Here is a 6,067-nt window from a genome sequence, read left to right as displayed (position 1 = left end):
CCCCCCCACCGCCGCCGCGGGCAGGGACCGCCCGCCCCTCCCCGGTCCCTTCCCACCCCCGGGCTGCGCTGAGCGGGAGGCCCCCGGGGGCTGGGGGGGCCCCTCCGCGATGGCCCCGCGGCCGCAGCCCACCCGCCCCCCCCGGCTTGGAGCTGGCCTGGGGGCTCGGGCGCAGCTGGGGGGGGTCCCAGCCGCGGCTGCTGGCAGCCCACGTTTTGGTCCCAGGCTCGTTGGGGGTCCCTGGACCCCCTTTCCTGGGCTCCCAGGCACAGGGAGCCCCCGAAAACACCTCAGAGCGGGACCAAGCAYGGCCTTCATCCCAGCTCTGCCCCCAGGGACTCGCCTGTGCCAGCGTTCCCCGAAACCATCGGCATCAAACGCGCGACCAGAACCGGAGAATCCGTATTTATTTTTTCTAGTGTGGCATTTCTCGTACAAATGGCCTCCTAACACGAGTAGGTGTTGCAGGGTGGAAGGACAGCACGAGAGGGACCGYGAGGACTTAGTTATGTTTGCAGCTGAGATAAATGATGAGATAGGAGCTGCGGAGGCTCCTACACTTATTTTTTTATAGTGCRTGCCACATACTTTTGCATATGTACACTTCACCTCCCACTCACGATCATGTGGAGTATTGCATAATATTACTGCCTGAATTTATAGAATTAACTGAATTGTTTTCAAAGGGAAAAAATGTGTTATTTTCCTCATTTACAGGCCAACTACAATTTTTTGTCTTTTAACGTATGCTAACCAAGGAATCTGAGAGCAGCCAAGCAATCTGTGACAAGTCAGTTTTGCAAAGTACTCAAGTTGGACAGAGGRGCTTGCTTAAGCTCTAAAACCATGGGAAAATATGTTTCTTAATGCTGAACATTGAGGATGTGACAGATTTAACRTATCAACTTCTTAGGTAATCCTTTCAGTGTATGCTTTTTGAAGAAGCTAGTGCTAATACATTGTAAGTCAGAAAATGTGTATCATCATATTCTTTGTCCTTCATGAAAAATAATCGGACACAGAGAAATAAAAGTCCCAGTACTCTGACTGATTTCTCTAGGATCCAAACTAACTCCAAAAAAACCCATGCAAATCAATGAAGGATTAAAACAATCTATRAAATAGGTGTTTCAACAGTTGAGATAAGCGTTGGGAAGGCAGTTAAACAGTAAAATCATTTCAATAACTGTGATGAGTAATTTCACTCTCTCAACTCTTTTTTCCTCTTTATGTTAGAATGCAATTTCAACAAAGGGGTTTTCTTTGTTTTTTTTTCCAGTATTTTTGGTATCTGCTTTTTAAAAATATTACTATAACTTGCACAAACTCTTTAATTTTGACCTCAGTTTTGAAACTCGCTGTACCCTTAGATTTGCACTGAAATTGGCTTATTATAATCACATTAGGTCCCAGTCTTGCAAAGATTTGCATACATGCTTAATGTCAAGCATGTGAATAGCCYGATTAAGCTCAGCAGGATGGCTCGTGTACAGAGTGAAGTATGTACAGACATCTCTAAAGATTGGTGGCYGTACGTTACAACATCAAAACAAGTTATCCCTAATTTAATTTCATAATAGAGCTGTGGAACTAGTGTGTTATTTTAAAAAACATTCTGAACTTATCTCAAATCCCAGAGGCATAAGCATAACTTAATTCAATTTCTTCGCTCTCCCAGTTTTTAAAGGATACAAGGTCAAAACCAGTAATGTCACTTCAAATGAAAACAAAAGGCAAGACAGTTGAAACAGTTGTGCACCTTCGATCATATTATAATTTTCTTTATCTTTATTCAAGTGTATGATTCTACTTAAAAGGGGAGGAAGTTATCATTTGGAATTCAAAACTGACCTTTTCTCATRTGTTAATTCAGTAAACCTCAAAATGAAGATGCAGTTATTTATTTTGAAATAAGAATATATTTAGCTGTTTGTTCTATGGCCATTTTCTCTAGAATTGTTAAAAAATATGATTGCTAAAACAGACCTGTGCACATTAAAGGTTAAAAGCCTGATGTCTAAAAGTGATTAGCCTGCACCACAGTTTATTTCAGTTGGATTTGCAAGTGCTCAGTTGCCCTTTCTAAAACCCCAGTTTTGTGTGGAATATCAATAACCCTGTTACTTCAGAGGGGATGAGACATGCTCACAGCTGTATCRCCTAAGTGATCTATATGCTTAGAGCATTCTTTTGAAACCTTAGCATGCAAATCATTGTTTTAAAATGCTGTTTTAGTTAGTGTTCTGAAGAAAGATCTGAAATAATGGTTGATAGTGGAAGGACTTTAATTTTCCTAATGACATGCAGCTAAAAGGAGTTAAATCACCTTTATTCAACTAAAAATGAATGAAGCTTAGAAGACATATACTAACCTTCCAGTATTATTTAACAGAGCACAATTCAATAAAAAGAAAAAGGAGTTATCAATCATCCAAAGTGTTGACTGAATCAATTGTGAAGCAGCATTGGCTGAACATTGCATTATTAAGCTACATAAACCCATGTGCTCAGAAAATGGCCTTGTAAAGAGAATTTAGGCAAMGTATCACATACACCACATTCATTTGTAAATGCTGACATTTTTGGAGTGTAGTGATGCTGACAATCTTGAACATACCTGCAATTAATGCAGTGAGTATTCACCCATTTGGAGGAAAGAATGAATTAATACTGGCTATTTTGGTCCTCATTCAATTTTTGTCTTTCATCTCTTGTTTCTCTTAGTAGGAAAAAGAGAGCCATAATCATGTTACCAGCCAACACTCCACTGACCCATGATAATGGGAACCCACAGAGGATTAGGAACATTTTCCCTGATAGCTTAAGCAAGATTGAGACATGGAAACATGAAAACATATGAAAGATATGAAAACATACTGTCATCATTCTTACAATACTGCATTTGTTTCTCAGACACATTTATAATTTCCCATGTTTTCCGTGTATCTCATTATCATATATCATTATCATATATTTTAAAGACCTGAAAATGATCTAGTCTTCAAACATCTAGTCTGTTACTTAGAATGTATAAATGTTAAATATATTCTTTATTTTTCCGCTAGAATAAAATAAATATACTGTTTTCTAAGAAGCTGTAAGTATTTTCCAAAAGGTCTGCACTGAAAGGTTTCTAGGCAGTGTCCAAAACCTGTTGGGTATTGTCTCTTATTAAAAAAAATCTAGTAACTTTGTGGTATCTCTAGAAAAAGAAAAATCATTTCTTCATCTGTTTTTCTTTCACACTTACATCTAAATACCTAATAAATAAGTCCCATAAATTTGCAACTCACAGAGCTAATGAGCTGTCAAGAACCTTATGCAGAAAGATTATTTGCAATGAAGGCTTCACTTTCCAAATATAAAAAAGATAATGCTTTCTAAACTCAGAAATAAGTTCAGGAATAATACACAGAAGATCTCAGGATGAGCATCTGTATGTTATGTGAGGTAGGCACAAAGAAATTGTATAAATTTTGATCATACATCCTTAATATAAACACAACAAACATATTTCTTGCTTGTGGCTTAATTTATGGAATTTGGGAAATTCACTTAATGGCTGAGTGATTTTTATCACCCAATTTTGTATTTAAAAGTATRTAAACTGCACAARGGGAAAGAATTAACGTAAGGAATGTACATCARTTATGTATCAGTGTGGGTCATCCARTAAGTGCACCTGCACCTCAGTGTRAGATCATTTCTTCCTTTGACTAACAGTATCTGTTAGGGTCATACACACCCTGAGTGTCTTGTGCTGATTCTTAGGTATTTGAAAACTTGGCCTGAGTCACTGATTCTGTCAAGTGGGTATTTCTCAAGGACCTTTCATAAAATGTGACTATGATTTTTTTTTTCTTTAAATAGTTAATTCCTCTTGAGTAAAAAATGTTTTTAAATACTATATAGACACTGATATAGTTAGTCTTTACAAAGGGACAACTGTCTTTCAAATGACAGATAATAGGAAATAGAGTGGATTGATAGTAGAGCTCCTGTTTGGTACATCAAATTGAACGGAAATATGTGCTTACATCCACAGTTTTGGGGCTTGCAGAACACAAACTCAGCACACTTGTCAAGATACAGGGAAATGCGGAGAGAAGCGAGCCTCCAATGCCTAAACGCAGAGCCACGTTTTACCGGGGCATAGGCAGCTTTATACGTRGGCAGCTTTATATAGGCGCAGCTCTGCAAGATGTGTAAGGCCACTGTGCAGAACTCTTCTCTGACCTCCGTTAAAGATTATGCAGTGGAGATGGCGGCCAAGTCATATGCCAGGTTCAAAAAGGCAATATTTCAACTGCTTTTTGACTGATGTAGTTGAAATTTTTCATTTCCACTATTCAGGGTAAATATAGTCTTCACACTTACAGTAGGAAGAAGAAAGACTGATCCCTTACGCTCATGAAACCATGGTTCTTCAAGACGTAATCAGCAGGACGCAACAGCACGCCCGCCATCCCAGCTTTCTGGAGTACTTCGTAGCAAAGACATTGAATTTCAAGGGAACTGAAAGGGATGTCACAACTGCCCTGTGCTTGCTGTCCTTACCTAAGAGTGCAGTGAGGCAAAGGGTGCATACATGGCCCAGAGAGATATGAGTCAAGGGAAACTGCATTTCATCAGTGTGGAGCATCTGTGCAGCAACAGCAGGATAACATCAGCACCGTCATATCAGAGAGCTGCAGTCTCTGTAGGGCCAGCGACTATCCTGAGTAGCACACAGCATAACTTGCGACAGAGACAGCCTGAAAACACAACATCACCTCGTCCAATTCACAGTGAAGACCAGAGCTCAGAAAAYTCTGTTAATGTTGCAATTTTCCCTTATTTGAGGTCTGCACAGCAGAACCGGAAATCACAGGCAAAGAGAAAAAACTACAGAGACGAGTACWGAAAACATACATCCTGCCTAAACCAAACCAAAATGACTCAGCAGCTTCTGAAGCTGCTGCGGAAGGGGTGAGGAGTTGAGGAATACTGCATGTGTAACTGAGCTCATATACCTTCTCAATAAATACTGTTGTATGTGTGCCCTGACATCCTGTACGGAGACAACATTTGCCTCTTGGCGCGCACACCTTGGGGCGGACCTTGGAATCACTGATRGATCGGCCTGACTGCAATAGGGCAGATGCCAGCTAAGAAGTTATTTAAGCTGCAGTYCAAAGGTGTTATCACAGCTAACATGAACATACTTGCTTAGCTTTGAACTATCCAGTGACTATATCAATAATCAGTGGATCTGCAAAAATACCAGGTTCAGCACAGGTTGCAAAACTTTCTGAGGATCTTGTATAAATATTCAGCCTAGCCTGYGTTGAGCTCCTTGCTACTTTATAGATTGTGCTACTAATGCCAAGCTGGCTAACTTAAAGCTAGTTCAAATATGCTTGCATGAGCATGCTATCATACTAGATTGCACGGTAGATCTGTGCCTAGTCACCAATGTAGAGAGACAGGTCTTAGAAAGCAATAGTAGTAATTCAGAGTAGTTACGAGTAGTTTCTGCTGTCAACTGCAGGCAGAATATACTGGCAAAAGATCTTAAGCGCTGGGCAGCACCAGAGCCACTGCATACAGCATGCTGGAAACTAAGCAGCTCTGATGATAGCATCTGTAATTGTAGGGAAAAACTGTAGGTCTAAAACAGATCCATATTTATGTGCAGACTGTAATCTGACAGACCTGCATATGTCTCTGTTAGCGAGTCTTACGCTTGATGGCTTCAAGAACATCTCTGTAAAAGGGACTGATTGCCTAATTCTGTGCTCCTATGCAGACACTTTCAGACTAYAAAAGATATTAAAACCAAATGAATCACTGTTCTATTACAATTTGGGCTTTCCTCTGCAATAACATTAATATGCAGGAACGTGTAACCCATCCAGAGGTTAATTACAGTCCATTCAAGAAAATCAATAATTTCCATCCATTAACAAAGCTGCCTTAACAAAGTAGATGCCTTATTAGCCAATCACACTTTACAAATGGCTATGCACCTGTAACCTGCTCAGAATATAGCCAGATAAGGGTGGGCCTTTTTTTTTTTTTTTTTTTT

Source organism: Rhea americana, unplaced genomic scaffold, assembly GCF_003343005.1.
Source record: "Rhea americana isolate MKP2758 unplaced genomic scaffold, rheAme1 scaffold_189, whole genome shotgun sequence".
Classification (NCBI taxonomy): Eukaryota; Metazoa; Chordata; class Aves; order Rheiformes; family Rheidae; genus Rhea; species Rhea americana.
This window is presented reverse-complemented; position numbering follows the sequence as displayed.